Raw genomic sequence first — 26,620 nt, forward strand, 5'->3', positions numbered from 1 at the left:
GCTCCAAGGTATACACCCATGAAACTATCACCACAATCAAGATAATGGCCTTATATCCATTACCACAAGAAGTTCCTTCATGCCCATATGTAACCCTTCACCCCTGCCCTTCCCTACCCTCCCCCTTCCCCAACCCCAAGCAACTGCTGATCCACTTTCTGTCACTATAGATTAGTTTCTATTTTCTAGAGTTTTATATAAATGAAATTATTCAGTATGTCTGACTTCTTTCAATCAGCACGATTATTTCAAGATTCAGCCATGATATAACACGTGTCAATAGTCCACGCCTTTGTATTGATGAATTATTACATTGGATGGATACATCCAGTTTAAACGTTAATGGACGGTTGGGCTGTTTCCAGTTTGGGGCAATTACAAATAAAGCTGCTACGAACGTTCAGGTACTAGTTTTTATATGGACATACGCTCTCATTTGTCTTGAGTAAATACCTAGGAGTGGAGTTGCTAGACCGTATAATAGGTGCATTTTTAACTTTTTGAGAAACTGCCAAACCCTTTGCCAAAGTGGTTTTACCGTTTTTATATTCTTACCAGCAGTGCCCGAGAACTTCATTTCCTCCACATCGTTGCTGGAACATGTTATGATCAGTCTCGCTTAGACTTTAACCGTTCTAATGTGTGTGTTGTGTCTGATTGTGTTTTTAATTTACATTTCCATAATGACTAAAGAGATTGAGCATCTTTTATTTGTTTGCTTGCCATCAGTATATTTGCTTTGATGAACGTTTGTTCATATCTTTTTTTCCACTTCCTACCTGGTGGCATAGTGGTTAAGAGTTCAGCTGCTGACAAAAATGTTGGCAGATCAAATCCACCAGGCGCTCCTTGGAAACTGTATGGGGCAGTTCTACTCTGTCCTACTTGGTCACTATGAGTCAAAATCATCTTGAGGGCAATAGGTTCAGTTTTGGTTTTATTAGGTTGTTTAAAAATAGGGTCACTATGACCAGTGGAAAAGAATTGAGAACCCAGATATAAATCCATCCACATATGAGCAGCTGATATTTGACAAAGGCCCAGTGTCACTTAATTGGGGAAAAGATAGTCTTTTTAACAAATGGTGCTGGCATAACTGGATATCCGTTTGCAAAAAAATGAAACAGGACCCATACCTCACACCATGCACAAAAACTAACTCCAAGTAGATCAAAGACCTAAACATAAAGACTAAAACGATAAAGATCATGGAAGAAAAACTAGGGACAACCTTAGGAGCCCTAATACAAGGCATAAACAGAATACAAAACATTACCAAAAATGACAAAGAGAAACCAGATAACTGGGAGCTCCTAAAAGTCAAACACCTATGCTCATGTAAAGACTTCACCAAAAGAGTAAAAAGACCACCTACAGAATGGGAAAGAATTTTCAGCTATGACATCTCCGACCAGCGCCTGATCTCTAAAATCTATATGATTCTGTCAAAACTCAACCACAAAAAGACAAACAACCCAATCAAGAAGTGGGCAAAGGATATGAACACACACTTCACTAAAGAAGATATTCAGGCAGCTAACAGATACATGAGAAAATGCTCTCGATCATTAGCCATTAGAGAAATGCAAATTAAAACTACGATGAGATTCCATCTCACTCCAACAAGGCTGGCATTAATCCAAAAAACACAAAATAATAAATGTTGGAGAGGCTGCGGAGAGATTGGAACTCTTATACACTGCTGGTGGGAATGGAAAATGGTACAACCACTTTGGAAATCTATTTGGCGTTATCTTAAACAGTTAGAAATAGAACTACCATACAACCCAGAAATCCCACTCCTCGGAATATACCCTAGAGAAACAAGAGCCTTCACACAAACAGATATATGCACACCCATGTTTATTGCAGCTCTGTTTACAATAGCAAAAAGCTGGAAGCAACCAAGGTGTCCATCAACGGATGAATGGTTAAATAAATTGTGGTATATTCACACAATGGAATACTACACATCGATAAAGAACAGTGATGAATCTGTGAAACATATCATAACATGGAGGAACCTGGAAGGCATTATGCTGAGCGAAATCAGTTAGAGGCAAAAGGACAAATATTGTATAAGACCACTATTATAAGATCTTGAGAAATAGTATAAACTGAGAAGAACACACACTTTTGTGGTTACGAGGCGGGGAGGGAGGGAGGGTGGGAGAGGGTTTTTTACTGATTAATTAGTAGATAAGAACTGCTTTAGGTGAAGGGAAGGACAATACTCAATACATGGAAGGTCAGCTCAACTGGACTGGAGTGGACCAAAAGCAAAGAAGTTTCCGGGATAAACGGAATACTTCAAAGGTCAGCAGAGCAAGGGCAGGGGTTTGGGGACTATGGCTTAAGGGGACTTCTAAGTCAATTGGCAAAATAATTCTATTATGAAAACATTCTGCATCCCACTTTGAAATGAGGCGTCTGGGGTCTTAAATGCTAACAAGCGGCCATCTAAGATGCATCAATTGGTCTCAACCCACCTGGATCAAAGGTGAATGAACAACACCAAGGTCACACGATAACTAAGAGCCCAAGAGACAGAAAGGGCCACATGAACTAGAGACTTACATCATCCTGAGACCAGAAGAACTAGATGGTGCCCGGCTACAACCGATGACTGCCCTGGCAGGGAGCACAACAGAGGACCCCTGAGGGAGCAGGAGATCAGTGGGATGCAGACCCCAAATTCTCACAAAAAGACCAGACTTAATGGTCTGACTGAGACTAGAGGAATCCTGGTGGTCATGGTCCCCAAACCTTCTGTTGGCCCAGGACAGGAACCATTCCCGAAGACAACTCATCAGACATGAAAGGGACTGGACAGTGGGTAGGAGAGAGATGCTGATGAAGAGTGAGCTAATGATATCAGGTGGACACTTCAGACTGTGTTGGCATCTCCTGTCTGGAGGGGGGATGGGAGGATAGAGAGAGTTGGAAGCTGGCAAAATTGTCACGAAAGGAGAGACTGGAAGGGCCGACTCATTAGGGGGAGAGCAAGTGGGAGAACGGAGTAAGGTGTATATAAACTTATATGTGCCAGTCTGACTTGATTCGTAAACGTTCACTTGAAGCTCAATAAAAGTTAATAAAAAAAAAAATAGGGTCACTATGAATCGGAATCGACTCAATAGCAACGGGTTTTATTAGGTTGTTTTTTTCGTATTGAGTTTTGAGAACCCCTTACATATTCTGGATAAACGTCCTTTATTAGATATATGCTGTGCAAATATTTCCCCCAGTCCATGGCTTTTCTTTTTCATTCTCCTAGCAATCTTTCAAAGAGCAACCCATAACCTGTTGCCGCCAAGTCGATTGCAACTCGTAGCAACCCCATAGGACAGAGTACAACTATCCCATACGGCTCCCAAGGAGTGGCTGGTGAATTCAAACTGCTGACCTCTTAAGCACTGTGCCACCAGGGCTCCCTTTCAAAGAGCAAATATTAATTTCGATGAAGTCCAATTTATCATTTTGTTCTTTTACAAATCATGCTTTTGGTGTCATATCAAAGAAATCTTTGCCTAAACGAAGATCACAAAGGTTTTTTCCTGTTTTCCTCAAGATGTTTTATACTGTTAGGTTTTACGTTTAGGTCTATGAACCATTTTAATAGTTAATTTTTGTATATGATGCCAGGTATTGATCTTATATTCTTATTGTTGTTGTTTTGTTTTTACAGCTATTCAGCTGTTCCAGTACCCTTTGTCACAAAAATTACCCATTCTCCACTAAATTGCCTTTGCACATTTGCCAAAAATCAGATGTCACGAGAGGCAGGTCCAAGATGGCTAACTAGTCAGAAGCTTCCACTGAACCCTCTTGCAACAAAGACTCGAAAAAACAAGTGAATCAAATACATATATGACAATCTATGATCCCCGAGTACCAAAAGCAGAATTAAGGAATCGATCTGAGTGATAGGAGAGCAAGAGACAGTGCAGAAGCAGCGATGAGTTGCCAGGCCCACACAGCACCTCAGCTCCAATTCCTTGGCATCATTCTTTGGCACCGTGGTGGCGACAGGGCTGGTGGTAATTCCTGGGCTATGGCAGCTTCAGCAAAAGAAGGCAAGCAAAGTGGTGCAACCCTGACCTTGTGGTGTGTCTACAGCAGGCCTGGCCATGGCGTTTAGGAAGCAGCTGCTTCAGTGAAAGAAGGCAGATGAAGTGCCAGCGCCCTGACCCCCTGGTGTGACGGCCACGGGACTGGAGGTGTTGTTTAGGACAAAGCTGCTTCAGGGAAAGAAGACAAGCGTAGAAGCAGCCCTAACCCCCTGGCGGGGACCCAGCCAGCACACACAGTCTATACACGCCTCAGGAATCTGAGATAAAGCAGCAGCACAAGATAAGTGTTTTTGTCTAGACACAAGTGTTTTTGTCTAATTTACCATGTAGATCTAACAGCTCATTCTTCTGAAAGTACTCTCTCCTGTCTATCTGATGCCTCCCGCCTCTGCCCCAGCCAGCTCCATTAACAGTTGAATTCCCTGGGCCTGAGATAGAACCTGCTGAGCCCTCTCTGAGCCATTCTTCTGGCCTGGGAGAAGGAGAAAATTAACAAATGGGAGAAAATACTTTCCTGACTCTCCTAATCTGGAAGCTTAGAGCAGAAGCAGCTCCAATCCAGGTATCAGTGATCCACAGATTTTGGCTTTCACCCCCTACATGGACCCAGGTGACTACTATAATGCAAGGGCAAGTCTGTTAGAGGTGTGACTGTAATTGTTTCAGCTGTGCAGTGGAGAGGCTGGCTTTGGAGCTCTGATACCACTCTGCCTGTTAAACAGAGCCTTCACCTACCCACAGCAGGGACCTGAGGGCTTCAAGCTCCATCCATGCCACCTAGCCACCTGCGAAAGCAGTCTGAGGATAGTGGTGCCTACCAGTCTTTACAGGTATAAGCATTGGGTGCCCAAGGTACAGCTGCAGAGCCCACCCACCAGAGTGCTCTAGAGGACAGAGATGCTCCTTCCTTACTGACATTTAGGAGAAGGCTGTCAGCCCCCTGCCCTCCTCAGAGTGTGACCCCCTGCTGCTACCAGAAACCGGTGCATACAACCATCACCACTACTCCTCTAAGATAGGAGGTGAGAACCTGCACCACACACTAGGTGGCTGACTATCAGGACACCTGAGCTGATTCTATTCAAGAGTAGTGAATGGACTCCTAAGCTCATATACCTGCTAACAGCTCTAGCCATCTGATAACAGGACATTAGTGCTTCAAAGGATCCAATAATTCAAGTTAGCTCACTCTAGTAGCCTATCTGGGTATATTGAAACAAAACAAAGCAAGAAGCTAGGACACAGTGAGCAAACATAAAATAAATTATTACAATTACTTATAGATGGCTCAGAGACAGCAGTTGATATCAAATCACATAAAGAAGCAGACCATGATTGCTTCAACAATCTCCCAAAACAGAGAATCAAGGACTCTCCCAGATGAAGATGTTTTCCTGGAGTTGCCAGATGTAGAATAGAAAAGACTAATATACAGAATGCTTCAAGACATCAGGAACCAGATCAGGCAATATACAGAAAAAGCCAAGGAACACACAGATAAAGCAGTTGAAAAAATTAAAAAGATTATTCAAGAACATGATGAAAATTTAATAAGCTACAAGAATCCATAGAGAGACAGCATTCAGAAGATTGACAATGAAATTAGACAACTCAGTAGGAAGTCAGAGGAACAGAATTGAGGCACTGGAATGCAGAACTGGGGAGAAGGAGGATAAGCCACTTGGCACCAATGTATCTGAAAAAAAATCAGATAAAAGAATTTAAAAAAATGAAGAAACCCTAAGAATCATGTGGGACTCTATCAAGAAGAATAACTTGCGAGTGATTTGAATACCAGAACACAGCGGGATAAAAGAAAATACAGAGAAAATTGTTGAAGATTTGTTGGCAGAAAACTTCCCTGATGTCGTGAAAGATGAACAGATAGCTATCCAAGATGCTCATTGAACCCCACACAAGGTAGATCCCAAAAGAAAATCACCAAGACACATTATCATCAAACTTGCCAAAACCAAAGAGAAAATTTTAAGAGCAGCCAGGGATAAGCAAAAAGTCACCTACAAAGAACAATCAATAAGAATAAGCTTGGACTACGAGGCAGAAACCATGCAGGCAAGAAGGTAATGGGATGACATATATAGAGCACTGAAGGAGAAAAATTGCCAACCAAGAGTCATATATCCAGCAAAACTGTCTCTCAAATATGAAGGTGAAATTAGGACACTTACAGATAAATAAACACAAGCTTAGGGAATTTGCAAAAACCAAACCAAAACTACAAGAAATACTAAAGGCAATTCTCTGGTTAGAAAATCAATAATATCAGATATCAGACCAACACTAGAACACAGAACAGAGCATCCAGATATCAACTCAGATAGGGAAATCATACAAATAAATCAAGATTTTTTTTTAAATGCTCAAAACAGGGAATCAGTGATGTCATTATGTAAAAGATGACAATAATCAATAAAGAGGGACTAAATAAAGTAGGCATAGATCTTCCATATGGAGAGGAAATCAAGGCGATATAGGGAGATATGAGTCAGGTTTACACTTAGAAAAATAGGTGTAAATATTAAGGTAAACACAAAGAAGACTAACAACCCCACACTTCAAAATAAAAACCAAAATAAACACAAAGACTCAGCAAAAAAGAATTCAACTACAATGAAAAAGAGGAGCACACAATTCACAAAGAAAAACTCAGCACAAAAAAGTAAGTAGAAAAATGCAACTGTAAACACCACACAAAAAAAGACATCAAAATGACAGCACTAAACTCATTAAAAAAAAAAACTCATACCTATCTATAATTACGCTAAATGGACTAAATGCACCAATAAAGAGATAAAGAGTTGCAGAATAGATTTAAAAAAAAAAATGATCTGTCTATGTGCTGCCTACAAGAGACACACCTTAAACTTAGAGACACAAACAAACTAAAACTCAAAGGGTGGAAAAACAAAATACCAAGCAAACAACAATCAAAAAAGAGCAGGAGTGGCAATATTAATTTCTGACAAAATAGGCTTTAAAGTTAAATCCACCACAAAGGATAAGAAAGGACACAATATAATGATTAAAGGGACAATATACCAGGAGAATATAACTGTATTAAATATTGATGCACCCAATGACAGGGCTACAAGATGCATAAAACAAACTCTAACAGCACTGAAAAATGAGATAGACAGCTCCACAATCATAGCAGGAGGCTTCAACACACCACTTTTGGTGAAGGAGAGGACATCTAGTAAGAAGCTCAATAAAGACATGGGAGATCTAAATGCCACAATCAACCAACTTGACCTCAAGACACATACAGAACACTCCACCCAACGGCTGTAAACTGTGCTTTCTTTTCCAGCGCACATGGAATATTCTAGAATGTTCCATTGTCAAAACCAAAACATTGAAATATTACAATGCATCTTCTCTGACCGTAGGGCCATAAAAGTAGAGATCAATAACAGAAAAAGCAGGGAAAAGAAATCAAACACTTGGAAACTGAACAACACCCTGCTCAAAAAAGACTGGGTAATAGAAGGCATTAAGGATGGAATAAAGAAATTCATAGAATCCAATGAGAATGAAAACACTTCCTATCAGAACCTTTGGGACACAGCAAAAGCAGTGTTCAGAGGTCAGTTTATACCAACAAATGCACACATACAAAAAGAAGAAAAGGCCAAAATCAAAGAACAATCCCTACAACTTGAACAAATAGAAAGAGAGAAACAAAAGAAACCCTCAGGCACCAGAAGAAAACAAATAATAAAAATTAGAGAAGAATTAAATGAATTAGAGAACAGAAAAACAATTAAAGAGATAACAAGACCAAAAGCAGGTTCTTTTAAAAAATTAACAAAATTGATAAACCAATGGCCAGACTGACAAAAGAAAAACAGGATAAGAAGTAAATAACCCAAATAAGAAATGAGATGGGCAATATCACAACAGACCCAACTGAAATTAAAAGAATCATATCCAATTACTAGGAAAAATTGTGCTCTAACAAATTTGAAAAGCTAGAAGAAATGGGTAAATTCCTAGAAACACACTACCTACCTAAACTTACGCAAACAGAGGTGGAACAACTAAATAGACCCATAACAAAAGAAGGGATTGAAAAGGTAATCAAAAACTCCCAACAAAAAAAAGAAGCCCTGGCCCAGACGGCTTCTCTGCAGAGCTCTACCAAATTTTCAGAGAAGAGTTAACACCACTACTACTAAAGGTATTTCAGAGCATAGAAAAGGAAGGAACACTCCCAAACTCATTCTATGAAGCCAGCATATCCCTGATACCAAAACCAGGTAAAGACACCACAAAAAAAAGAATATTACAGACCTATATCCCTCACGAACTTGGATGCAAAAATCCTCAACAAAATTCTAGCCAATAGACTTCAACAACATATCAAAAAAATAATTCACCATGACCAAGTGGGATTCATACCAGGTATGCAGGGATGGTTCAACATTAGAAAAACAATTAACATAATCCATCATATAAATAAGACAAAAGACAAGAAACACATGATTTTATCAATCGATGCAGAAAAGGCATTTGACAAAGTTCAACACCCATTCATCATAAAAACGCTCAGCAAAACAGGAATAGAAGGAAAATTCCTCAACATAATAAAGGGCATTTATACAAAGCCAACAGCCAACATCATCCTAAATGGAGATAGCCTGAAAGCATTCCCCTTGAGACTGGGAACCAGACGAGGATGCCCTTTATCACTGCACTATTGCTCTGGCTAGGACCTCCATTGTGCTGGAGGTCCTAGCCAGAGCAATTAGGCTAAATAAAGAAATAAAGGGCATCCAGATTGGTAAGGAAGAAGCTAAAGTATCTCTATTTGCAGATGACATGATCTTATACACAAAATACCCTAAAGAATCCTCAAGAAAGCTACTGAAACTAATAGAAGAGTTCAGCAGAGAATCAGGATACAAGATAAACATACAAAAATCAGTTGGATTCCTCTACACCAACAAAAAGAACATCAAGAAGGAAATCACCAAATCAATACCATTTACGGTAGCCCCCAAGAAGATAAAATACTTAGGAATAAATCTTATCAGAGATGTAAAAGACCTATACAAAGAAAACTACAAGACACTACTGCAAGAAACCGAAAGAGACCCACATGAATGGAAAAACATACCTTGCTCATGGATAGGAATACTTAACATTGTAAAAATTTCTTTTCTACCAAAAGCCATCTATAGATGCAATGCAATTCTGATCCAAATTCCAACAACATTTTTTAATGAGATGGAGAAACAAATCACCAACTTCATATGGAAGGGAAAGAGGCCCCAGAAAAGTAAAGCATTACTGAAAAAGAAGAACAAAGTGGGAGGCCTCGCTCTACCTGATTTTAGAACATATTATACCACCACAGTAGTCAGAACAGCCTGGTACTGGTACAACAACAGGTACATAGACCAATGGAACAGAATTGAGAATACAGACACAAATCCATCCACATATGACCAGCTGATATTTGACAGAGGCCCAAAGTCAGTTAAGTGGGGAAAAGAGAGCCTTTTTAACAAATGGTGCTGGCATAACTGGATATCCATCTGCAAAAAAAAGGAAACAAGACCCATACTTCACACCATGCACAAAAACTAACTCAAAATGGATTAAAGACCTAAATATAAAATCTAAAATGATAAAGATCATTGAAGAAAAAATATAGACAACACTGGGAGCCGTAATACGTGACATAAAGAGTATACGAAACATTATGCAGAAGAGAAAACAGATAACTGGGAGCTCCTAAAAATCAAACACCTATGCTTATCCAAAGATTTCGCCAAAAGAGTAAAAAGACTACCTAAAGACTGAGAAAAAGTTTTTAGCTATGATATTTTCGATCAGCGCCTGATCTCTAAAATCTGCATAATACTGCAAAAACTCAACTACAAAAAGACAACCCAATTAAAAAATGGGCAAAAGATATGAACAGGCACTTCACTAAAGAAGACATTCAGGTAGCTAACAGATACATGAGGAAATGCTCATGATCATTTGCCGTTAGAGAAATGCAAATCAAAACTACAATGAAGATTCCATCTCACCCCAACAAGGCAAGCATTAATCAAAAAAAAACCCAAAATAATAAATGTTGGAGAGGTTGTGGAGAAACTGGAACACTTACACACTGCTGGTGGGAATGGAAAATGGTACAACCACTCTGGAAATTGATTTGGTGCTTCCTTAAAAAAAAAACTAGAAATAGAACTACCATATGATCCATCAATCCCGCTTCTCGGAATATATCCTAGAGAAATCAGAGCCTTTACACGAACTATGCACATCCATGTTCACTGCAGCACTGTTTAAATAGCAAAAAGATGGAAGCAACCAAGATACCCACCAAAGGATGAATGGTTAAGTTATGGTCTATTCACACAGTGGAATATTATGCATCAATAAACAACAATGATGAATCCATGAAACATTTCATAACATGGAGGAATCTGGAAGACATTATGCTGAGTGAAATTAGCCAGTTGCAAAAAGACAAATATTGTATAAGACCACTATTATAAGAACTGGAGAAATAGTTTAAACAGAGAAGAAAATATTCTTTGATGGTTACGAGAGGGGGGAGAGAGGGAGGGACGGAGGGAAGGAGGAAGGGAGAGGAGTTATCTAGTAGAAAAGTTTTATTTTAGGTGAAGGGAAAGACAACACACAATACAGGAGTGGTCAACACAACTGGACTAAACCAAAAGCAAAGAAGTTTCCTGAATAAACTGAATGCTTCAAAGGCCAGTGTAGCAGGGTTGGGGGTTTGTGGACCGTGGTTTCAGGGGACATCTAAGTCAATTGGCATAATAAAATCTATTAAGAAAACACTCTGCATCCCACTTTGTAGAGTGGTGTCTGGGGTCTTATACACTAGCAAGCAGCTATCTAAGATGCATCCATTGGTCTCAACCCACAGGAATCAGGGAAGAATGAAGAACACCAAAGACACAAGGTAATTATGAGCCCAAAAGACAGAAAGGACCACATAAACCAGAGACTACATCAGCCTGAGACCAGAAGAACTAGATGCTACCCGGGCACAACCGATGACTGCCCTGATAGGGAACACAACAGAGAACCTCTGAGGGAGCAGGAGAGCAGTGGGATGCAGACCCCAAATTCTCATAAAAAAGACCAGGTTTAATGATCAGACTGAGACTAGAAGGACCCCAGAGGTCATGGTCCGCAGACCATCTGTTAGCCCAAGACAAGAACCATTCCCAAAGCCAACTCTTCAGACAGGGATTGAACTGGACTATGTGATGGAAAATGATACTGGTGAAGAACGAGCTTCTTGGATCAAGTAAACTCATGAGACTATGTTGGCATCTCCTGTCTGGAGGGGAGATGAGGGGGCAGCGGGGGCCAGAAGCTGGCCGAATGGACAGGAGGAAAGAGAGCGGAGGGGAGGAGTGTGGTCTCTCAATAGGGGGAGAGCAATTAGGAATGTATAGCAAGGTGTATAGGTGTAAATAAATTTTTGTATGAGAAGCTGGCATGATTTGTAAACTTTCACTTAAAGCAGAATAAAAATTAACTAATAAAAAAAAAAGATAAGAAATTTGAGGCTCCAGAAAGTTGTCCAAAGCCTAGAAAGAAAAAAATCAGATATCCATACTTTTGTGGGTCTGTGTCTGTCTGGACTCTCTGTTGTGTTGTTGTTAGGTGCCGTCAAATTGGTTCCGACTCATAGCGACCATATGTACCACAGAATAAAATACTGCCTGGTCCTGCACCATCCTCACAATCACTGTTATGTTGAGCCCATTGTTGCAGCCGCTGTGTCAACCCATCTCATTGAGGGTCTTCCTCTTTTTCACTGACCATCTGCTTTACCATGTACGATGTCCTTCTCCAGGGACTAATCCCTCCAGACAACATGCAAAAAATATGTGAGATAGAGTCTTGCTGTCCTTGCTTCTAAGGAGCATTCCGGTTGAAATTCTTCCAAGACAGATTTGTTTGTTCTTTTGGCAGTCCATGGTATATTCAATATTCTTCTCCAACACCATAATTCAAAGGCATCAATTCTTCTTCAGTCTTCCCTATTCATTGTCCAGCTTTCGCATGCATATGAAGCGATTGAAAACACCGGGGCTTGGGTCAGGAGCACCTTTGTCTTCAGGGTGACATCTTTGCTTTTCAACACTTTAAAGAGGTCCTTTGCAGCAGATTTGCCCAATGCAATGCGTTGTTCAATTTCTTGACTGCTGTTTGCATGGGTGATGACTGTGGATCCAAGTAAAACGAAGTCCTTGACAACATCAATCTTTTATTTATTGTGATGTTGCTCACTGGTCCCGTTGTGAGGATTTTTGTTTTCTTTACGTTGATGTGTAAAACCCATTGATCTGTTTGCCTATTTCGATGCTGGTACCATGCTGTCTTGATTACTGTAACTTTATAATATGTCAAATTCAAGCACTGTCAGTCCTTTGGCTCTATACTTCTTTTTCAGAGGTGTTTTGACTTTTCTAGGTCCTTTGAATTTTCATATGAATTTAGAATCAGTTTTTCAATTTCTACCAAAAAAGCCTAGTTGGATTTCGATAAGAATTTACAATAAAGAGAAAGACCACATATTTGATTCTGACCACTGATATTTTTCAAGTCTCCACCCGCCTGTCTCCCCTTTGCCCCACGTCTTAGTTATCTAATGCTGCTATAAAACAAATACCACAATTGGGTGGCTTTAACAAACAGAATTTATTTTCTCACAGTTTAGGAGGCTGGAAGACCAAATTCAGGGTGCTGGCTCTAGGGGAAGGCATTGTCTCTCTATTGGCTCTGGAGAAAGGTCCTTGTCTCTTCAGTTGTTTCCTGGTTCCCTGGAGATCTCCATGTGGCTTGGCATCAATCTTCCCCCATCTCTCCTTCTTTAGCTTACTTATTTAATCTCTTTTATATCTCAAAAGAAATTGACTTAAGACACTACCTAATCCTGTCTAATTAACATAAAAGAGACAGCCCATTCCCAAATAGGATTGTAACCACAGGCATAGAGGTTAGGACTGACCACACATATTTTGGGGGGACATGATTCAATCCATAACACCCTACATCTGGGCAACCTGATAAGAAACCCTCTGTCCCTTGAGAACCACAAAGATTTCGTATTGCACAGCTCCAGCCCATACGTGGGCACTCCTACCCCAGTTCCACCCTGTAACTACAATAAAAACTTAGAGCCAGCCACCTCCCCCAGTCTTCTTTTACTCCAGGCCAAACCTGAGCCCTACTCTTTAGAGAATCCTTTTGCTGTCTACTATGTGAGTAACAAACTTTATTTCGCATGTATTAGCGCTTACGTATGAGGCATCGTTGGTTCAGTAGTAGAATTCTCGGCTCCCGTGCAGGACACAGTTTCCCAGCTGGTGCACTTTATGTGCAGCCACCACCCATCTCTCAGTGGTAGATTGTGTGTTGCTATGGTGCCAAACAGATTTCAGCAGATCTTCCAAACTAAGTCAAACTCGGAAGAAAGGCCTAGTGATCTTTTTTCTGAAGATCAGCTAATGACAAGCATATGGTTCTCAATGGCCTGATCTGTAACCAATCATAGAGATGGTCTAGGACCAGGCAGCATTTTGTTCCCTTGTGCAAGGGTCGCCATGAGTCAGGGGCCAACTGGAAGGCAGCTAAGAACAACAGCAGTGTTTTTGTGTCATTCATCCCAACATTCATAAATTCCTGAGTGCGCCGGCCCAGAATCCAATGAGATGCTAGGTGCCCAAATAAAACAAGATTTTATTCAATCTATAGATTAATTTGGGGACAATTGACATCTTAACAATATAAAGTATTATGATCCATGAACATGGTATTTTTCTCCATTTATTTAAGCCTTTTTCAATTTCTTTTTGGAACATTTTGTAGTTTGAAGTGCACTAAAGTTTTAAATTTAGGTTTAAACTTAGTTTAAACTTTGCTTTTAAGTTTGAGTATTTCATATCTTTTATCCCTAAGTACTTCATATTTTTATGCTATTAAAAATACTATTGTTTTATTATTTCAATTACTGGTTATTCACTGATGTTGTTGTTGTTAGGTGCCATCGAGTCGGTTCCAACTCGTAGCGACCCCATGCACAACAGAACGAAACACTGCCTGGTCCTGCGCCATCCTTACAATCGTTATGCTTGAGCTCATTGTTGCAGCAACTGTGTCAATCCACCTCACTGAGGGTCTTCCTCTTTTCCACGGATCCTGTACTCTGCCAAGCATGATGTCTTTCTCCAGGGACTTATCCCTCCTGACAACATGTCCAAACTATGTAAGACACAGTCTCGCCATCCTTGCTTCTAAGGAGCATTCTGGTTGTACATCTTCCAAGACAGATTTGTTCGTTCTTTTGGCAGTCCATGGTATATTCAATATTCTTCTCCAACACCGCAATTTAAAGGTGTCAACTCTTCAGTCTTCCTTATTCATTGTCCAGCTTTCACATGCATATGAGGCAACTGAAAATACCATGGCTTGGGTCAGGCGCACCTTAGTCTTCAAGTTGACATCTTTGTTCTTCAACACTTTAAAGGGGTCCTTTGCAGCAGATTTACCCAAAGCAATGCGTCCTTTGATTTCTTGACTGCTGCTTCCGTGGCCGTTGATTGTGGATCCAAGTAAAATGAAATCCTTGACAACGTCAATCTTTTCTCAGTTCATCATGATGTTGCTTATTGGTCCAGTTGTGAGGATTTTTGTTTTCTTTATGTTGAGGTGCAATCCATAGTGAAGGCTGTGGTCTTTGATCTTCATTAGTAAGTGCTTCAAGTCCTTTTCACTTTCAGCAAGCAAGATTGTGTCATCTGCACAACACAGGTTGTTAATGAGTCTTCCTCCAATCCTGATGGCCCGTTCTTCTTCATATAGTCCAGCTTCTCATATTATTTACTCAGCATACAGATTGAATAGGTATGGTGAAAGAACACAACCCTAAAAACAGTTGATTTTTAATCGTATATCCTGCAAAATGCTAAACTCATTCAATAGTTACAGCTTTTTTGCAGATTCCAACAGATTTTCTACAAAGACAATCATTTTGTTTGTGAATAAAGGCAGTTTTATTTCTTCCTTTTTAATCTGGACACTTTTTCTTTTTCTTGCTTTATTTTATAGACTAGCTTTCCTAGTAGTATAATGTTAAATAGAAGTGGTAAAAGAGCAAACATTTGTGTCATGTTCCTGACCTTAAAGGGAAGGCGCCAATCTTTCATCACTAAGTATGAAGTCAGTTGTAGGTTATTTGTAGATGCTCTTTACCAGGTGAGAAAATGCCCTTCTATTCCTACTTTGCTGGGAGTTTTTGTCAGAAATGAATGTTGGATTTTGTCAAATGCTTTTTCTGCATTTATTGAAATGATTATATGGGTTTTCTTTTTTAGTTTGTTAATACAGTGAATTACACTGATTTATTTTCAAAAGTTAAACCAGCCATGAATTCCTTGTATAAACCCTGCTTGATCATGTTGTACTACCATTTTTATATATTTTGGGGTTCAATTTGTTAAAATTTTGTTTAGAACTTTTGCACCTGTGTTCAGGAGGAACATTGGCCTGTAGCTATCTTTAATTGTAAAATCTTTGTCTAGTTTTTGTATCAGAGTAATGCTGGCGTCATAGAATGAGTTAGGAAGTGTTCCCTTCTGTTCAATAAATGAGAAGAGTTTTTTTTGAAATTGGTATTTCTTTTTAAAATATCTGATAGAATTCACCAGTGCAACCATATAAGCCTGGAGATTTTTTTGTGGGAAGGTTTTTCGTTGCCAACAACCCATTGCTGTTGAGTTGATTCCAACTCATAGTGACCCTATAAGACAGAGTAGAACTGCCCTATAGGATTTCCAAGGAGTAGTAGGTGGATCTGAACTGCCCACATTTTGGTTAGTAGCCATAGCTCACCATAGCTCCTAACCACTGCTCCACCAGGGTTCCATTTTTAATTACAACTTCATTTTTTTAAAAAAAATAGATAAGGACTATTAAGGTTACCTATTTCTTCTTGAGTGAGCTTTTGTACTTTGTGTCTTTCAAGGAGTTTGTCCATTTCATCTAAGTTGTTGAATTTGTGGCATAAAGTTGCTCATAATATTCCATTATTACACTTTTAATACCTGTAAATCTGTGGTGCCATCATCTCTTTCATTCCCAATGTTGGTAATATGTTTCTTCTCTCTCTCTCTCCTTTTTTTCCCCCCGAACAGCCTGACTAAGAGTTAATCGATTTTATTGTCTCAAAGAACCAGCTTTTGGTTTCATTGATTTTCTCCATTGTTTTTTTTCTAATTTTTTTATTTAATTAGTTTTTCATTTTAACCTGGTATCTTTATATTTTAAGTGCTTTTCTTTAGCTAGCATATAGTTGGGTCTTTCTTAACTAATCTGAAAATATATGCCTTTTAATTGGGTGTGCTTAGACCTCTTGCTGGATTGACCCAGTGGCTGCAACAATGGGCTCAAATACAGCAATGATGGTGAGGATGGCACAGGACCAGGTGGCATTTCGTTCTGTTGTACGAAGGGTCACTATGAGTCAGAACAGACTTGATGGCACCTAACAACAACAGACCATTAACATTTTCTGTGATTAGTGTCCATCTATCTCTATTCGATATATATATATATTAGGTGAGACATGTTCTCACCATCCTTGCTTCTAAGGAGCAATCTGGTTGGTTGTACTTCTTCCAAGACAGAGTTGTTCTTTTCTTTTTTTTCTGCTTTGTTGTACATTGAATACAATTTTTTATTATTCCATTTTATATACTTTGTTGGTTTATTAACACTAACTTTTTGTTTTGTTACTTTAATGGTGGCTATAGTTTTTTTTTTTATAGAGTTTATAGTATACACTCTTATCACTATTGTTATAGTGTTTATTTTTACATTTGCTATAAAGCCTACACTATGTTATTATTTTTGTTTGAGCAGTCGATTATCTTTTTTAAAGATATAAATAATAAGAAAAATATTTTCTATGTAGAAAATATATTTGGGTAATCCATTTTCCTTTGAGTAAATCCATGCTTCTATCTGGTATCTTTTTTTTTTTTTTTTTGCCTGAATATTTCTTATAGTGTAGATGTGCTGGTGCTAAATACTTTCAACTTTTGCGTATCTGAAGAATTCTTTATTCCATGTTTGCTTTTGCAAGACATTTTTTATGGGTATAGAGTTTTAGGTTGACAATTTTAGCATTTACAGATAGTATTCCACTATTCTCTTTTGCATTGTTTCTGATGAAAAATATGCTATCATCCTTATCTTTGTTCCTCTGTATGTACATGTCTTTTTTCCTCCGGATACTTTCAAGATTTCTCTCTTTACTGTTGGTTTGAGCAATTTGATTATGATCTGCCTTTATATAGTTTTCTTCATTTTTCTTGTGCTGGGAATTTCTTTAGCTTCTTGGATATTTGAGCCTATCGTTTTCATCATATTTGGAAATTTTAGCCACTATTTCTTCAAATATTTATCCTACTCCTCACCTTTGCAGATTCTAATTATACGTATTTCATTGTTGTTCTTAGGTGCCGTCGAGTCAGTTCCGACTCACAGCAGCCTTATGTACAACAGAACAAAACACTGCCCAGTCCTGTGCCATCCTCACAATTGTTGTGCTTGAGCCCCTTGTTGCAGCCACTGTGTCAGTCCATCTCACTGAGGGTCTTCCTCTACCAAGCTTGATGTCCTTCTCCAGAGACTGATCCCTCCAAAACATGTGAGACGAAATGTCACCATCCTTGCTTTTAAGAAGCATTCTGGTTGTACTTCTTCCAAGACAGATTTATTTGTTCTGTTGGCAGTCCGCGGTATATTCAATATTCTTCACCAACACCACAATTCAAAGGCGTCAGTTCTTCTTCAGCCTTCCTTACTCATAGTCTAGCTTTAACACTTTAAAGAGGTCTTTGCAGCAGATTTGCACAATGCAATGTGTCTCTTGATTTCTTGACTGCTGCTTCCATGGCTGTTGATTGTGGGTCCAAGTAAACTTGACAACTTCGATCTTTTCTCCATTTATCATGATATTGCTTATTGGTCCAGTTGTAGCATTTTTGTTTTATGTTGAGGTGTAATCCATACTGAAGGCTGTGGTCTTTGATCTTCAATCAGTAAGTGCTTCAAGTCTTCTTCACTTTCAGCAAGCAAGGTTGTGTCATCTGCATAACACAGGCTGTTAATGAGTCTTCCTCCAATCCTGATACCCCATTCTTCTTCATATAGTCCAGCTTCTTGAATTATTTGCTTAGCATACATATTGAATAAGTATGGTGAAAGGATACAACTCTGATGCACATCTGTCCTGACTTTAAACCACGCAGTATCTTTTGCTCTGTTCAAACGACTGCCTCTTGGTCTATGTACAGGTTCCTCATGAGCACAATTAAGTGTTCTGTAATTCCCATTCTTCACAATGTTATCCATAATTTCTTATAATCCACACAGCCTAGTGCCTTTGCATAGTCAATAAAACACATGTAAACATCTTTCTGGTATTCTCTGGTTTCAGCCAGGATCCATCCGACATCAGTAATGATATCTCTTGCTCCACATCCTCTTCTGAATTTGGCTTGAATTTCTGGCAGTTTCCTGTCAATATACTGCTGCAGATACTTTTGAATGATCTTCAGCAAAGTTTTACTTGCGTGTGGTATTAATAATATTGTTCGATAATTTCTGCATTCAGTTGGATCACCTTTCTTGGGAATAGGCGTAAATATGGATTTCTTCCATTCAGTTGGTTGGATAGCTGTCTTCCAAATTTCTTGGCATTTCCAGTGCTGCATCTGTTTGTTGAAACACCTCAATTGATATTCTGTCAGTTCCTGGAGCCTTGTTTTTCACCAATGCCTTCAGTGCAGCTTGGACTTCTTCCTTTGGTACCATCAGTTCCTGACCATATGCTGCCTCCTGAAATGGTTGAATGTAGACCAATTCTTTTTGGTATAATGACTCTGTGTATTCCTTTCATCTTCTTTTATGCTTCCTGCCTCATTTTGTATTTTCCCCATAGAATTCTTCAATATTACAACTCGAGGCTTGAATTTTTTCTTCAGTTCTTTCAGCTTGAGAAATGCCAAGAGTGTTCTTCCCTTTTGGTTTTCTAACTCCAGGTCTTTGCGTGTGTCATTATAATACTTTAATTTGTCTTCTCAAGCCACTCTTTGAAATCTTCTGTTCAGCTCTTTTACTTCATCATTTCTTCCATTTCCTTTAGCTACTCAAAGTTCAAGAGCAAGTTTCAAGGTCCCTTCTGACATCCATTTTGGTCTTTTCTTTCTTTTCTGTCTTTTTAATGACCTCTTGGTTTCTTCATGTATGATGTCCTAGATTTTAGGTTACTTGAAATTATACTATATCGATACCCATTGATACACTCTCCATTTTTTTTTAATTTTTTCTTTCTATGTGTTTTGTTTTGGATATTTTCTATTACTGCGTTTTCAGGTTCACTAATTATTTCTCCTGCAGTATCTATTCTGCCATAAATTTCATCCAGTGTATTATTTCATCACATACATTGTAGTTTTTATCTATAAGTGTTCATTTACAAATGCTGGGACTTTGTATCTTTCATGTCTCTACTTAATTTTCTGCACATACAAAATAAAAGCTATTTAATGCCCTCATCTGCTAATTTTAACACCTGTGTCAAGTTTGTTTTGTTTCAATTGATTGACTTATTTCTTCATTATGAGTATATTTTTCCACTTATTTGAATGCCTTGTGTTTTATATTGGATGCTGAACAGTGTGACTTTCGCCATGTTAAGAGCTGAATATTTTGGACTTCTATAAGTATTCTTGGGAACATTGGTGGTGTAGTGGTTAAGAGCTTGGCTGCTAATCAAAAGGTAAGCAGTTTGAATCCACCAGCAGCTCCTTAGAAACCCTATGGGGCAGTTCTACTGTGTCCTACAGGGTCACTATGAGTTGGAATTGACTCGGCAGCAACAGGTTTGGTTTTTTAGTTTTTATAAGTATTCTTGAGGTTTGTTCTAGGACACAGGTAAGATACTTGGTAACAGTTTAATCCTTTTGAGTCTTACTTCTAAGATTTGTGAGGCAGTATCAGAGCAGTGCAAAATTTACAGCTAATTATGGAGCCTGGTGGTGCAGCAGTTAAAGTGCTCAGCTGCTAACCAAAAGGTCAACAGCTTGAACCCACCAGCTGCTCTGAGGAACAAGATATGTCAGCCAGCTTCTGTAAAGATTACAGCTTTGGAAACCCTATGGGGCAGTTCTACCCTAACCTATAGGGTCACTAGGAGTTGAAATTGGCTCGACAGCAATGGGATAGACTGAGGCAAGACTCTTCTGAGTACTCTACCCAACATCCTGTAAATGATGAGACCTTCTAGTCTGTCTGATAGGAACAGGCACAATTCCCTGTCCCGAGTGAGTGCCTGGCATTGTGCCCTTTAATGTTTCGGAGTCCTCCTTTCCCTGGCCACAGGTGGTTTCCTCACATGCCTATGCTGATCACTACTCAGTAGAATATTTGTGGAGGTCCCTCTGTTGATCTCCAGAATTCTCTCTGTGTGCACTTCTCTCCTTGTAAGAATGGTGTAAGAATGGCGCAGGGGCAGCGTCTGATCTCCTCTGACTTCACAAGAGGGAAGAAGAATCAAGATCAACATATGCCTCCTCTCTCTACCATTCTGACACCAACCGTCCCTCCCATGGCACTCTCTACTTCTCTGCGAGTTTGATAATTCATTGCAATGGCCACACAGAACTTACAGACCATACTCACAGTTAAGGAGTTTATTAGGGAAGTAACAAGTTACAATTCAGGATCAGGAATGCTGAGGATACAGTTCTTTCATCAGGACAGCCTATTCTCAGCTGTGCTTGCAGGTACACCTCTTTCTGGCCCTTTGGTCACTGCTCTGCTTGGGCAAGTGTTACAAAGGCTCTTCTAGCTCTGCCAATAGGTGCCTTGAGACAACCCACTTTACCAGTAAGCCTCAGCCCTAAGGTGCTCAGCTCTAGCTCCACGGGCCAGCAATCCTAGGTCCACCAAGTACCTGGAGGTGCTCTTACTCTGCCAGCAAGCCTCCTACCCGAAAGCGCTCAGCTTTCTCGCTCCATAGGCCTGGAAGCCCACTGTGTCGTTTACTGCAGGTCTCACCTGCTGCTATTTCTCTGCCACTTCTTCTCGCCATCTTCAGTGTTACAGCTCCTCTCTCTCTCTCTCTCTCTTTCTCTCTCTGTGTTGGTGTCCTGGTTCTAAGAGCTTCTCAGCACAGGGACCCCAAGTCCAAAAGATGCACTCCTCTCCTGGCTCTTCTTCCTTGGTATGGTGTGATCCTCTTAACACCTCTTACTTAAATGGGATAGCTCATTTCAGGCCTAGCAGGATGGTAAAACTGACCAATTCCCTCATTAGGGTTCCATAAATTTTATTAGCATGATCTCACCCAATTATTTGGTGGGAGTTACAAAGACCATGGCTAGAAGGACCATATGAAGTAATTCATTGCACCGCATTCCTTTACAGTACTCTGCCCTGCAAACTCTAGCTGGCTTGGCCTCCCAGATTCACAGCTTCATCTCCACAATTCAGGGAATTCACTGGAATCTGTCTCAGTTTCCCTTCCTTATGATGAGGCCTGGAAATTCTCCCAAGTCAGCAAGCTGGGCAATCCTGGAGTTCGCTTCATTTTTTTCCTGTCTCAAGGATCATTGTCTTTTGTTGTTCAGTCTTTTGTTATTGTTTCTTGATGTCCAGTGTCTTGCAATGCAAACTGTTGTTCCTTTTTTTGTTTGTTTGTTTCAAAATAAAGAGTAAGTCCAATCCCTGTTTCTACATCTTTTCCATAAACATATAATAGAAGGTAATTTTTGTTATCCCCATTTTATAGTTCAGGAAGCTAAGGCTCAGAGAGGTTTGACAACTTGCATTAGGTCACACAGAAAGATTTATTCAATGTGCGATCTGTTAATCACCACCAGCAACAGAATCCAACTGCCCATCCATAATGTCTTAGAGTGGAGGCCAGGCCTGCTAGAGTGAAACAAATTTAGCTGTGATCACTTAAAACTGAGGTGATCAAAACCTGATGGAGGTACTATATTGCAGGTGCATTGCCTCCCTCTGATTCTGGAAGTAACACAAGTCATTCACATTAGCCCAGCTAAGCTTGGTCGGTATCATCCAAACCACAATTTGAGAGGCTGGAATTGGGTTCACCTTGTATATTGTTGGTGAATACCTGTTGTTTTGCCTAACCAGCATTCATCATCCTGATATTCCTGTTGGAACTCCTCCCCTTCTTCCTTGCTCTTCATGTGAATTGTTTGGCCCGGGTGGGTTGAGCACTCGCCTGGCTCCAGGATGAGGGAATGAACCAGGCCTGGCCAATCAGTGACTTCCATTCTACGGTGTTAGCCTCGGGAGTGAGCACATGGGCCAGGTTGGTCCAATCAGAGTTAGCTCTTGGATTTTTGATGAATGTTGGTAAGAGTCCATTGCTTTCCACTGAGGTTGCTAAACTGGTTGGGCTGAAACTGAATTGTATGCATAAAAAAAAAAAAAAAAAATTTTTTTTTTTTTTAAATCATCTTGAATGTGAACTTCACAAATGCAGTAATCTTCTATTTTGATCACTATTGTATCCTCAGGCCCAAAATAGGGCCTGGCACAAGTCAGGTGCAAATGCTTGAGCCTTTAGATCAAGCCAGATCTGAAGCCAGCAGCTCCTGACTACCCAGTTATAAGAGCCAATGCATTTCCCCTTCTGTATCACTCAGTTTGACTTGTGTTTCTAGCACCTACAACCAATGAGTCCTAATCCAGCTCTCTAGCCACCACCAGGGAAAGCACAGTGCCTGGCACATATAGGAGCTAGGTAAACATTTGTAAAGAATAAAATTAATGAATCCAGAGATTTTTCCCTCCCTGGCCTCCTCACCTACCTCCCACTTCCCAGACGTCCCTGAGTTGTAGATGGATTAATTGGGACCATTTATCAGAGACCTAGAAAGGAGGATTGATGAACAGCCATCTGCTTTTCTCCATATCTGGAGAAAATCTGCTCATTCCACCCTTGGAGGACAACTTGGGCTCAAGTAGGTAGTTCGCGTTTCTGAATGGGAGAGACACCCTTAAGAGATATTGGAAATGGGCTGACGGCTATTGGGCTGGGAGCAGACTCTCCTGGGCCAGAAGATCCTGGAGCAGAAGGATAATAACATTAAATCTGAGCATGTCCTGTTTACAATGTACAGACAAAAAGCCCAACAAAGGGCACTGGTGGGAAGCAGTTCTCAGGTAGGGGAGGTGGGGGAAGGGTGGAGCAGGCTCTCCTGGAAATCTTCCATTCATTGTTTATGGCCCAGGTGTGCCTGAATAGAGGAAGGGATGACGGCATCCTCACCTGTCTGCTGTGAGGGGCAGTGACTCACAAAGGATGCTGATGAGGCCATTAGACCATTTTCCATCAGCCAATCAGCCCCACCAGACACGCTAACAATCCTGTAAAGTGTCTCATCAGCCTGAGAACTTCTCTCCCAACGGTCCCATGATTTCCCCTATAAATATGAATCCCCTCCATTATGCCCACAGTTGGGGAATTAGTCCTTTCCCCTCCCTGCTCTGCCGCTGCAGCCCATGTTAACAACCCACTTCCCCGAAATGAGCCTGCAGAATAAAACAACATCACGCGAGGATGAAAATACACAACAGCTCAGCTGCCGCGGGAATTCTTGGGGTGCAGGTGGGATCGGCCAAGCTGAAACTATTTTAGGAACCAGATGCCTGCGCTGGTGGAGACAAATCAGTTCCCTGCACAGGTCATCTTCCCAGGCATGGGCCAGGGAGCTGAGTAGGTGGTTCCTGTAAGTCCCAGATCTCCGTTTCCTCCCTTCCTTCTACAGGTATTTACCGATGCCCATTAGATGCAGACCCTGAGGTGGGCACCGAGCTTTGGGGATGACTGAGGCAGATTCCCACCCTTTGGGGTCACCATCTGGCTGGGGAGACAAGTGCACTAATAGAGGGAGACCCTGCAGTGATAAAAAAAAAAAAAAAAAGTGATAGCAGGTATTTATCTGGCATATTTGTTGAGCAGCTACTAGTTGATAGCCACTGAGTTAGGGGAATCGACGGTAAGTAAATCACCATGGTAACTGTCCCTACAGAGCTCACAGCCAAGAGATTAATCAGGGGATCACACAAAGAAGTGAGAAATTACAAGTGAAAAAAAGAAGTATGGGTGCTAGGTGAGCATATAATAGGGGTCTCCAAAGGAGACCAGGGAGGGCTTCCCTGAGAACTAGAAACCCTGAGCTGACATCTGAATGGTAAAGAGGAGTTATCAGGTGAACTTGGGGCTGAGAGGAGGTGTTTGGATAAAGGAACAGTGTGTGCAAAGGTCCTGTGGCTGGACAGCTCTTGGTGATCATGAAACGCACCAAGGCCTGTGTGGCTGGATGAGAGGGAATGGGACTCTGGTGTGAAATGAGACTGGAGAGAGGGTCAAGGGCCAGATTGTGTGGGGCCTCAAATATCATGTTAGAGATTTGGGTCTTCGTCCCAAGAATATCAGGATCCCATTCAAGTGTTTTAAGTGGAGGCAAAAGGCAGGGAGCAGAACTGACATGACAGTGTTTGTGTCTCCAGAAAAATCCTGAGGCCATAATGAGGCAAACTGTGATGGAGGGAAGTATGGGGAAAGTGATACCTACAAAGGAGTGACCACCTCAGCTTAAAGGGAGGAGGACTGACTCCCAAGGAGGAGATAGGAACAGTGAGCACCCACCTCTGCAGGGCGTTCATCCAGTCACTTGACTCACATCCCTGAGTACCTCCTACACCCTGGCCCTGTGCTGGGGCAAGCAGTACCTGAAGAATGAGAATTATCAAGTTCCTGACCCTGTGGCACCTATATTCTAGGAGGATCTGGGAGCAAGGGGAAAGCAGACGTTTCCCTAATGTCTCAGGGAGAACCAGCCCTGTGAGGGACACCTGGGATGCTGTGATAATCAGTGGTCTGTCTTATCTAGTAAGAAAGACAGGCCATGTGTCTCAGCCAGGGATGTTTCCATGTACTTGGCAGAGACCCCTTCACATCTCCACAAGTCAAAGGGGTTTGATGAAAGGACATAATTGACTACTGCGGAATCAAGGCAGAGCCAGGCCTTGCAGGACCTGGAGAATCATCAGGCCTGTGTTCTTCTCCCTCTCTGTGAGGTCTCATGGTCTTTGCTGGTGCATGATCCAAGGTCGCCCTCAATGGTGACCTTCCAGCTTGGTTCCTCCCATCCACCCGTTCTGGGTCCCACGTCCACATTTCTAGAGTAAGCTCAACTGGGTGGTTGCAGCAGCAGAAGGAGGCTCCCAACAACTCTGCAAGGCAGGCATCTTCATCCCCACCCTACAGACGAGCAGGCAAAAGCTTGGAGAGGTAAAGACACTTGCCCAAGGTCACACAGTGACTGAGTGTTCTTACCATGGTGCCCAGGCTGGTGATGACATGAGAGCTGTCACTGTAAGCACTGAGGGGACTGCCCATACATACCCTCACTTTGATGACAAAGACAAGCACCAGGCAGCCCAGTGGCAATCATTACAGCTAACGTCCATTGAGGGCTTACTATTGGAAAATTGGAAATTAATAAGTATGTGTTCAGTACTGATTCTAAGCACTTTATACCTACTAGCTTATTTCATCTTCACAAGAGCCCCATAAAGTATATATCAGTTACCTATTGCCAAAATAATGCTGGATAACAAACCACCATGAAAAACAATGGCTAATGGCACGTGAATTATATCTTGTCTTAGTTACCTAGGGCGGCTATAACAGAAATGCCACAAGTGGATGGCTTTAACAAATTGAAATTTATTTTCTCACAGTCTAGGAGGCGAGAAGCCCAAATGCAGGGCACCAGCTCCTGGGGAAGGCTTCTCTCTCAGTCAGCTCTGGAGAAAGGTCCTTGTCATCAATCTTCCCCTGCTCTAGAAGTTTCTCAGCACAGGGAACCTGGGTCCAAAGGATGTGCTCCACTCCCAGTACTTCTTTTTTGGTGGCATGAGGTCCCCCACTTCTTTGCTCCATTCTTTCTTTTATATCTCAAAAAAGATTGACTCAAGATACAACCTAATCCTGTAATTTGAGTCCTACTTCATTAACAACTGCCTCTAATCCTACCTTATTAACATCATAGAGGTAGGACTTACAACACATATGAAAATCACATCAGATCACAAAATGGTGGACAACCAGACAATATTCAGAATCATGGCCTAGCCAAGTTGACACACATTATGGGGAGACACAATTCAATCCATAACAGATCTCAATTTAAAAAGTGCAGTGGCATTTAAAAAAAAAAAAAAAAAAGTGCAATGGCTTTAAATCAATAAGCATTTACTTCATGTACCAGTCAGTGGACTGTCTGGTCAAAGATGGCCCATAGCCAGCTTGCAGGGCTGCAGTTGCCTGAGCAATTCTGATTTGGGCTGGGCTTGCTCTTGCAACTACAGTCACTGGAGAGCTGATCTTGGCTAAGATAAATGGGCTG

This window comes from Elephas maximus, chromosome 3 (genome assembly GCF_024166365.1).
Source record: "Elephas maximus indicus isolate mEleMax1 chromosome 3, mEleMax1 primary haplotype, whole genome shotgun sequence".
Classification (NCBI taxonomy): Eukaryota; Metazoa; Chordata; class Mammalia; order Proboscidea; family Elephantidae; genus Elephas; species Elephas maximus.